Genomic DNA, 11,284 nt, shown 5'->3' on the forward strand with positions numbered 1-11,284 from the left:
TAAATAAAAAAAATTTATATATATTATATATATATATATATAAATAAAAAAATTTTATCCAAAAAATAAATTTTTAAAGGGAAAATTACTCTTCCACTACTGAATTGAATCCTTGGGTATTTATATTACTTTTATAGCCCAATTTTGTTGTTTTGATTGCTTTTGGTTCATTTGACTTCTGTGGATAATGGGTGATTAATAAAATGGTTAAGGGGACATTTTTTGTCATGTTATTTTGTGTTCAACCGTGTTGTGTCGATGAGTTAAAGGGAAAAAGGGTTGTATGTGGATATTAGTTTCGTTTCCTTGTTTTCTAGCAAAATACTTTTTTAATTTAAATTATTGAGTTTATGTGAGTAGAAAAATTGGTATATATCGTTTTTTACTGAATTTTTTTGTCTGTGTTTTACAAAACCTTAAACAAAATTAAAATTTTCTCTCAGGTCCCGTGCGTTTAAAGCCAGCGACCGGGGAATCACATACAAAAATGTCAAGACCGGGAAAGTGGAAACACTAAATGCTCGATTTTGAAGTTTGAAGGGCAGGACTTGCAGTACTAGGGGGTCCCATCTTCACGACAATGGAGTCTGTATGGGTTTTTGGGGGTTTCAAGGAATCAGTAAGTTGGACATTTTTTATGTTTGGGAGGGGGGGGGTGACTTTTTTATTGAATGAAAAAGAAATTCATAAAAGGGTGGTTTGGGTATATTATTATTTTCTCCTTGGATTATAATAGAGCAGCAATAGTAGTGATTTGTGTTTATCATAATTTTTCTCTTTGAACGGATGTAAAATCTGGTTTGAAATTCCGTATAATACTTTTACAATTTTGTATTGTTTAAAATTTTGGAGCAGTCCAAACGGGAAAAAATTTTTCAAAACACCTACAAAAAACCTGTCGAAAAGGGAATTTCAGTAAGGGGTGGAAATAGGCCAGCTAGTTTTGAAGGAGCTTGCCTCTCTTTGGGGGCAACTCCTGCTTTTGAAGTGCCAAATTTTTAAAAGCCTCAGGGTTTTACCCCAGGAAAGAATAGTCACCCTAAGTTCCCCCTTTTGGCTTTGCGGGCATTTTTGTGGGGGGGAGTAAAAGCATGATTGTCTTTATTTTAAGGGGGAATTTTTTTTTATGTTTTTGTGTATTAGATCAAAAAATTGTTTGTAATATTTTAGTGTGGAGGTTTTAATTCATGTATTTTGGGGGGCTGGTGTTCAAAATGACTTGTGAAAGGGAAAATTTTAGAAGAAAAGTACAAGGAAAATAATTATTTTCCCATATATAGTTCATTAAATATTCCCAAAATTTTTTCCTTTTTTCATCTACATGATGACGCAGCCCTCAACCCAATGGAGATGCGCTTCCACATCCCATCCTCTGAGTTAGCTGGGGATGACCCTGTAAGAACTTCCAACAACGAGTCAGGGCCCAAAAGCCTCAGTCATCACAGCCACAGGAGATGCCTGGCCATCTTCAGGGAGGTCCAATGTCTCACTCCTCGGTGGGTTTTGTTAGTTTTGATTTGCTCGGTTTTGCAACTGCAGATACTGAGGGAGAAGAAGGGGTTTTTAAGGAAAAGAAAGTGTGAACTATTTGGTATTATGCTACTGTATGGATGTGATACTTGTTATTCACATGATAAGAAATTGTTATTACTAAATTCACTTTGTTTTAGGACGGATAATATCAAGGAAAGTTTTTTTTTTTTCTTTTTGAAATTATCCCAAAAAGGAATGCATCAGTAATGCCATATTCTCAGTAATTTGTGCTCTGGTAAAAGGGGACAGGTCACCATGCATATTCAGGCAGAAAATGCCTATAATTTTTTCCTACCGGGAAAAGAAACCATTAGCGTTACTATCATTGTTATTTATTTATTTATTTGTATATTTTTTCATACACTTAGCTGTTTAAGTATACTGTGATTATGGGCCCTTTTCTTTACTTTATGCAGATTATTTTTTATACACACTATTATCATTTTATATGTTCTTGGCCCTTCCTGTGTTTTTCCTCTGTGGTTGTATTCTTGAACAGTTAATATTTTCTGTACTTGATATTGTAGGGAACCCTTTATTTTATTTCATCCCCCCCCTGAGAATCATTATGTAACATACCCTTCTCTACCCTTTCAGAGGTCGATATGACATCAAAGTTTATCCTCCTTCATCCAACTCCACGGTAAGACGTTTGACTTCAAGATTCCAGTCCAGACTGTCTTGCGTCTGTTTCTTCTACCTCACATGGATCAGCGGCAGCAATTCTTTGTGGTAGGAGCCTGTCTCAATGCTTTTTTACTGTTAAAGGGGAGTTGTTTGTTTAAAGTTTGTGATTTATTAATGACAGTAAAATTTAAATTATATTTTTTTCTCAGTTAAACCTACTTTTTGATTTATAGTCTTAGTTGTTTTGGGTAAAACCAAAAGTAAAAAGAAAGTATTTTAATTTTTTAACAACAATATGGAGTTTCTTTATATGATTTATGGTATCACTTAGGAAATTGATTGTACATATTCATTTTTTTTTATTTTTATTTTTTGCCCTCTAAGGAGTTATGAAGCATGTTATATAAGGATTATAAGGATAACCATGTATGCTATCTGTTAATGTTTATATTTAGGAAATGTAAAAGTTGCAAGAAGAATAATCAAACTCCATGTTTCTTTTGTTTTGGGGAGTGTTTTTTTTGTTTTTATTTTTACAGTTCACACATTTAGAGCTTCTCAGTTCTCCACTTTGATTAATCACATCCTCTCAGGGGTCCTGGACCCTCCCATTTTAAACAGGGTCAGACACGCTACCCGTACCTGATTCTGTTTTTCTCTGGCGATGATAGTGACACAATGAGCTGCCTCTGACAGAGTAGGTTTTTTTTTAGTTACTTTTTAGATAAGCATAATTTTTTCTTGAAGAATATAGGATAAGTGGATCAGAATTGCATTTCTGTGTAACAGATTGTCTGTCAGTATCTTCCTGCATCTAATTCCTTGGTTCTTCCCCTAGGGAGGAATTGCAGGAGAAGTTGAGGGCCGCATGGAGAAAGAGATGACAGGTTCACAGTTTGAACTTATCAGTAAGATCTTCAAGGTCTCTGTAACCGCAAGATCGTCACACCTGGCAATTTCGTTGGGTAAGTACTGGGATTTGTTCGTAGGTTGGAAGTGGGTTGGAATTAGCTAAGAGGAGAAAAATATGTAAGTTATTTTTTATTATTTTCAGTTCAAAGGAAGTAGATAAAAAAAATAAAGATAAATCTACAGCTCCTCTTTACTCTTAATTCTTCTCCCAAACTAACATTTGCCACACATTATCCTCACTTTCTTTCACAGTCCACTCAGGAACACCTGCCATTGGTTTTTTCCTACAAAGGGTGCTGCTGGGTACCTATACCCACTGGGGCGTGGCCTCATCTACGTACACAAACCACCCGTTCACATCAGATTTGATGAAATTATCTCGGGTTTAAATTTGCCAGATCTGGGTCCACCACAAGGTCTTTTGATTTTGAGGTAAGCTGTAATGAATACTTGAGCATGTGAGTAAAGTGTATGGAATTGATGTTTGGTGAGATTATATTGCACTGATAGAGCTGTGTATTTTGTAACTTGTATTTTATATTTGTTTTTTGCCATATTTGTGTTATATTTTTGTTATTTCAAGTACTAAGTTAGCATTTAATTAAAATCACATCAAGTTAATAGAAGAAGGAAATGAAGATGCCCTTAAAGTTTTATATAGATTCATTTTATTGTCAATTTTATATTGTATAATTATTTAATGAAAAACTGGTTATTAAAAGCTCACATAGTTTCCCTTGTTCTCAGGTTGAGGTTAAAAAAGGTGTGATTAAAACCTTCAGCAGTATTGAAAAGGGAGAATACAAACGCCTCTTTGACTACGTGAACCAAAAGAAACTCGAATCAAGAACAGAGGAAAGAGGTAAGAGAGTTCTCCTCTTTTGGTATCCTGAGTGTTATCTTTATTCTACCAATAGATTAATTAGGGATACAGGTAGTTTATATAAACTCTTAAGTTTGATTTATTTTTATGATTAATTGACCAGCACAGTGGAAGTTGGTCATAGAATTAACATGTTTTGGGTTCTTTCACTGTATGGCAGGGACAGTAAGGAAGTGGTTAAAAATGACCTACTGATTGTTTCTAGAAGTGTCTTGAGGTGGGAAGGAAAGGTTCCAAATTCTAAAACTTTAATCCTTAATGATAATATTTAAGTGTAAGCGTGAGAGCAGGAAGGTTGTTAGCATTTTTTTCTCTAAGAGATGAGGCTTGTTTTGGCTCCTATGTCACTCATTCTTTTCGATATTGCCTCTCTCTCAGTATATTCTAGACATGTGAGTATTCTGAATACAATACTATTTAGTACATCCCCTGAAAGTCAAGTGAAACATCGTTAGTTAAGGGATCTCTTTAGATGTACTGATGTGCCAACCTCTTTCTTAGGTATATTCTAGGCATGTTAAGTATGAAAATGATATTTAAGCAATTTCTTCGTGCTCTTGTTTATCAGTTCTTCAGTTTTAATATTCAGTGATTTAGTGTTCAAATTCAGCACTGAATTTTTGAATATTGTAGTGTGCTAAAGTATTTTTTTTCCCCTTCTTTTCTTTTTTGAATTTGCACTTTTTATCAACTAAGTGATTTTTCAAATGTCATGCATGATATTGCTATTAGGCTTTTTTTTATTTATTTATTTATTTTTGAGATATTCTTGGTTAAATTCAGGATCGACTTATATTTGGGTATATGAGAATGTTTATTGATGGGGGTAAGCCACTATCATCCAGTGAGAAAAAGCACTTTAAAGAGGTAACATAAGTACATATTGGCCCCTGTCTTAAGATAAGATCACTTACATGTGAACTGTTTTTAAAGTAATCCATTTTTTAAAATTCTGGGACTTTTAAAATAGTGTTAGACAATTCCCAACTTTTCCCTTCCATTTATCCTATTTTACATCTTTCTGACTGTATTGTACAATGCCTGAGCAACTGGAGCAGAAAGTGGGAAGATTAACCCCCTTTGATCCAGATGACGTGACTATCACGCTTGAAGGGCAGATGGCATGAACATACCATCATGTGAAAAATTTTGGGTTTTGCGCCAGGGTGACACGCTTGCTCATGGGAGTTTCAGCTGAATGCGGTGTGATACAAAGACTACACAGTTCACAAGCTTCTTGGAGGCTGAATTCTTGCATTAGAAAGGGGCTTTTCCATTATTTCTATTGATATACAACTGTAAATCTAGTGTTCATGAACTTAGCGCTGGCTTCAGGAAAGACCCATTTCCCTGCGCAGATCCTTTTCCCGGCTTCTTGTGACTGGTGGCACAAAGTTTTATTACAGAAAATAGAAAATTACTAAAAAAAATTGCATAACAAATGTTACTTGTTATTCTTGCATTTAATTATGGACTACCTAGAGAGATAATATGGGAAACTGTTCAAGGAAAGCAGTCTATTACCATCTGGATAAAGCAAATCAAATGACAAATATAGACATTGGGAAAAAGGCCAAAAAGCTAAAAATGCTTATACATTCAAAAAAAAAGAAAAAATAACATTGTAAAGGGGGGCAATAGAGTCTTGTCACTGCACACAAGTGTTCATGCTCTCCTAAGCCTACGAGCCGTGCACACATAAGTTTTAATGCCTGTATTTTGAGCCATGTGATTGCTGTGGAGCAACTGGATCCATGGGTTAAACGGAAACCTGATCAATTGTTAAAATATGGAAAGTGGAGAGATACTAATTCTTTTAATCCTTATTAGGAAATGGGTGGCAGGAAAGATGACTTCGATGACAGCGATGCAGATGAGAATGATCCCTACATGCGACGTGTTCGTGAAGAGGCTAAGGAACGTGATGACGACGACGATGGGGGATCCAGGGGAGGATGAGACTTCGCACCAGGAGAGGAAGGAAAGGGTGATGTGGCAGAGGAGTAATTTTCTTTTTTTTTTTCTTTTCTTCTTCTTCTTCTTCATCCTTTCAAGATTCAAGATTCTTTAAAGTAATGATGATATGACAGGTAGAAAAGGGAGAAAAACAGGGTTTCCCTTTCTGTCCGAATTTTGGAATTTTTTTCATAAAAGTTATTTACTTCAAGGGACTGAAGAACTTTCCCTCACACGCAAAAAAGCAGTGTCCGCATAAAATGAAATTAAAACTGATTTTAATATGTGAAAGTACTTTTCTATAGATGTATTGGGTTTTTATTAATCCCTCGGTGTCATAGACTCCAGTGATTTCTATCAACCATCCAGGGGGAGTGGGAACTTCCTGCTCGAAGCGATCTAGCACGCTGCCAGCATATAGCCATAACCAACAGATCAAGCGGTTTTGTTATGATGGCATACACATGACCAGCAGAAACAGGTTAATTGATTCCTTTATTCATGGATTTTGGCATGTCCTGGTATTGTTAAAAATTGTGAAAATATGGTTTGTTTCAGGTATGACAGCTATGCTGGAGACACCCGTGATGACTCAGATGCAGGAGATTCTGATGATAGTGGAAAGAAGAAGAAGAAGGAGAAGAAAGAGCCAAAGTTTGTCTGTGTGTGGGGTATAAAAAGGGAAGATTAAAAATCTTGTAAGATAATTGCTTTCTTTGTGTCTTCTTTTATTCATTTTCTCAATTATTTTTCTTTGCCACTTATATCAAATTTTCTCCAGAAACCTAAAGCGAAAACAGTGTCAGAGAACCACGCAAGAAACGACGAAGAAGGAAAAGGACGAAAACAAACCAAAACGAGCCCAGTTCGCCCTTTCTTCATCTGGCTGAATGAACACCGAGAGCAGATCAAAAAGGAGAACCCAGGCATCTCAATCACCGAACTTTTTAAACTGGCAGGGCAGAAATGGAGGGAGCCAAGGACAGGAAGGTGGGCTTTTTTAAAAATTTTTTTAGTTAGACTTACTTGAAAAAAATTGTTTATTAAAATATATTTTTTTTATTATTATTATTATTATATTTGCTTGTTGGTTTTTGCCATGGAAAAGGAAGAAATTTGCCCATTTCATGATGGTTGTTGATAATGTTGAAAAGGGATGAGATGAAAATTACATTGAAAGAAATTTTTTTCCATTCACTCAACAGGAATGGGGAAAAGAAAGCAGCAGAAGCCAAAAGGAATATGAGGCACCATGAAGGAGTACAAGGCATCTGGGGGGGGAGCGCCCGCAGCAAGTCCAAGAAGGCTAGCAGTTCACCCAAGAAATCGGTGTCAGTCTCGCCAACCAAGGCTGGCTCTGTGGTGATTCAATCTAAGGAGTATATCGACATGAGTCCAGTGAGGAGGAGAGTGGTAGTGATAAGCCACCTAAAAAGAAGTCCAAGAAGGAAGTGAAGTCCAAAAAAGGTAAGAATCATAAGATTTTTGTTGTGTTCTCCTTAAAAACAATTGGCACGGATGGCAAGAATACATACCATGCCCACTGTAATGTAAGTTTATTTATTGTATTTACCCTTAAATGGCTCTACAAGTGCTTAGTCACCAAGGAGTCAGCTATTAATCCTACCTATCTCACCTTTTTACTCATTTTTCCTTGACTTTTGGTAAGGGTCTTTTGTATTATTTCATTGTCTTAAATGTTACCAAGTTTTTAATAACTATTTAATAATCATAATATCAATAACAGTAACAACAGTATTGAAAAAAAAAAAAAAAAAAAAAAAAAAACTGCAAATTTAAGGAATCAGGATTGTCAAGATACTTTTTGCCACCTGAGCACATGTGAAACCATTTGTATGTAAGAAAATTCACAAAAAATATAGGGGGCAAAGCATAAATTTCTGGTGGTTGGGTTAAACCTAGAAAGTGGGTGACATTATGGAATTATGGCACAGTGCATGCCCCTCACATCTTTGGCCTCCTCACAGGAGCAATCAATTGCCAACTTTTAAATCAGTGGTTTAATCAGCATATTGTCATTTTTATCAATGTTATAATTATTATTACTACTTTTATTGTAAGACTGCTAAACCTGGATAGCTTTTTTGACAAGCATGTCAAAAATCCTGACCTCAGGAATTTTAAAATTGAAGTAGCAAGAATTTGTTGTGTGTACATAGGGGGGGGGGGGGTTGATGTTTACTGTTACGACCCTTTTATTTTTTTGTTTGCAAAGTGTTATAAGTGTAATTTTCTTTTTTTTTTTTATAAAGTATTAAACAAATTATTGCGTTATTATTGAAAGGGTTTTGAAAATTTTTATTTTTAAAACAGGAATCAGGGGCAAAGGGGACGAAGAAGAGGAAGAGGGGGGGAAAGAAGGGGAAGTTCAGAGGATAAATCGGGCGGGGATTGGGTTTACTTTAACCCTAATGTGTTTTAATTTAAAAGAACTTTTATTGTTAGGCGGCGAATTTTTTTGTGAAATCTCAAAAATTTTTTTGGTAAAGGCAGATCTTTAATTTTCCATGTAAAAATAAAGACTATAGGTTTTTTAAAACCCTTTAAAGGTACTTTAAAGTTCTGTCAACATTCCTCATATTGGTATTGGCTTATACTGTAAAATTTTTACAATGGAAAACTGCATTTAAAAATTATTTTTTTTTACCCAAAAGGGGATAATCTCCTTTTTGCGACACCAAAAGTTTGGACCCGAAAAAACAATTAATTTTCAAAAATTTAGTGTTTTTTTGCTTCCCTTAAAATTTTTTCCTTCATTTTTATAAATGTAAGTTTGGTTTTTGGGAATTACTGTTGATGTAGTCACCCTTTCAAATTAATAATAAATTTGCAGTGATTTTTTGTATTTTTTTTTTTATTTTAAATTGTCAAAGTTTGATTGGCAATAAAAAGATAAGAATATGAAAAATAAATTATATTAATATTTAAAGAAAAAAAAGATGGGGTACAAAGTCATAACAATATTGGCCAATTTTGACTGCATTATATAAAATTGTTACTGCAAAAAGATGGGTTCCCCTAGTGGAAAGTATCTATCCCCAGATTAAGTAGCCTGGGGGTTTAACTTTTTCCATTAGTGTGTTTAGGAGCTTGTTTTTCAAAAAAAGGAAGTTGTTTCCGAAGAGGAAAAATATTTAGTGCCAATTAAACTCTTAAATGTAAATGGACAGGTCCTGTAATTATTTTCTTCAAACCAGACTTGGAAAAAAAGGAAAAATTTTCTTAACTTGACCAAAAACCCTTTTCATTTTTGAAATTTTTTTATTCACAAATTTAATTTAATGTACATTTTGGCTTTCTTATTATTATTCTGTATTGTTTGGGATTGAAAGGTTTTTTTTATTTTATTTATTTATTTTTTTAAATCGAAATACGCTGGTTTTTACAAATATCATGTAAGAAAAAAAAAATATTTTCTTCTATGGAATATTTTTTTAAAAATTTCCCCGACCCCCCCAACCCCCTTCCCCGTTGTTGTCGTGGGGGGCCCCTTGGGAGGGGGAGTGGGACCCAATGGGGGAACTTCCCAACCCTTTGGGGGGCCAGCCCCACTCAAAAATTTTGCATGGTCTTATTTTTTCCTTCCCATTTTTTCGTTTCGTCCCTTCCCAAAAAACCCCTCGCTATCCACCCCTAAGTGTGAGGCCACTGAAAGGATAAAAGGCTATTTGTCCCATCCTAAACCGGCCTGAGGGACTGGGCACGGTATTCCCCTGTTTAGTTCCCTAGCCCTTATCCCTAAAGGGGGAACCCGGGGGGTGGACGGTTCTTATCCCCCAACTAATCCAGGCTTACATGGCCGCAATGAAAATTTTTACCCCACATTAGGGGAATGGGCTTGCCCCTTTATCAAATCCCCAAGATGTAAACCCACCCGATTCCCTGACCCCAGGCTCTCTTTGACCACGGCCCAAACACTGAAACAACTCCCCCCTCATCAATGCCTATATACAGGCCAAACCCAAACCCTTAAGAAACATTCCCCTCCCAGCAACCCCCCCAAACCCCCTCACCCCCCACCTCCCATTAACCACCCCATTTTTTTTATATTTTACAGCCCTTTTTGGGGCCCCCCCTTTCCCCATAACACTACCTCCCTAAACACTACTCCACCCAAAGCACCCCCCCTTCGACACCCCTATCACTAAAACAATATTAATCCCTCTTCAGCACAGCCAAAGGGACCGTTTTTTTCGTGTCCCCCCCACAGTCCCATCTGACAACACCCTTCTTTTCCCAAAAATGTCTCCAAAAAAAGTAGGAAAATCTCTTTCCGTACCGACCCGACCGCTGTTTGCACAGTAACATCGAAAACCAAGCTAGCATTTCAAAACTAAAAGACCCCAAAGGTACCCCATCCTTTCAGAACCCCCTCCAACCTCAAAACTTGCACCGGGGCGTTTCAATCTCCCCAGCAAATTCCCAATCTATGACAAAGATGGTCAGATTTTGGAGAAGACCTACTTCCCTGTCTCCAGACTTGAGCAAAAGTCAGTACAATGTCCCATTCCCCCAGAGGTAAACGAAAAAAACCCCCTAACTGCCCAAAATACCTTTCCTAGACAAAACCTTCCCTTTAAAGTCTATATAGGGGGAAATCCCCCCCTGTTCTCCAAAACCTCCTCCACGTCAGTGCCAAAATTTTTGGCTCTAGGGCACCCCGCCAAACATTGCCGTTCCACAGCCAGTCCCACTTGTGCCCAAACCCGGGCCTACCCCATCTAACTGCCCCGCCAAACACGCACATGGCCCAATTGGCGGCCCCCCCTAAATTTTTTTTTAGGGGTGTCCCACCTAAAAATTGAGTCTGAGTAGCAACTCTCAGATTCAAACTTGGACTCACACACGTGAAGCCGACAAGAAGCACGTCGCGTGGGTTTTTCTCTTACTCCTTACTCAGTAATACTGTCATTCTACTAATTCTCCTAAACCCCCCCCCCTACATCTAAAACCCCCCCCTTTACCTCCTACCTTCCCCAGTCAAACCTTTTGCCATCCTAAACCCAAGACACTCCAACTCTACTACAGATATCTAAAACCCACCAAACCCCCCCCCTTTCCCCTCCCCCCTCCCGCACTCCCCGAAAACAGAAAGAAAAAACTTTCCCCACCCCTCTTCCCCACCACCCCATCCCCCCAAACCTTCCTTTACTCCTTTGTTTTAGACCCCCATTTCCTCTCTTCCCCCCCTCACAAAAAAATTCCTATATCCCCCAAACCCCCAAAACCCAACTCGAAAGAAGAAACCATTGAAAAAAAAATTCCCAAGTTTTCCCCAAATTTGAAACTGACACTCAACCCCCAAAACCCTTTACAACTCCGTTTCCTTTTCCCCCCAACTCCAAAAACCCT

At 37.1% G+C, this 11,284-nt stretch overlaps 1 pseudogene; it reads left to right on the forward strand.

Moving 5' to 3' along the window:
* The first annotated feature begins 443 nt into the window (after window positions 1-443).
* LOC119571540 lies at window positions 444-10,703 on the forward strand (annotated as a pseudogene).
* The last annotated feature ends 581 nt before the right edge of the window (window positions 10,704-11,284 follow it).

The sequence above is a fragment of the Penaeus monodon genome, unplaced genomic scaffold (genome assembly GCF_015228065.2).
Source record: "Penaeus monodon isolate SGIC_2016 unplaced genomic scaffold, NSTDA_Pmon_1 PmonScaffold_6738, whole genome shotgun sequence".
In the NCBI taxonomy this organism is placed as follows: domain Eukaryota; kingdom Metazoa; phylum Arthropoda; class Malacostraca; order Decapoda; family Penaeidae; genus Penaeus; species Penaeus monodon.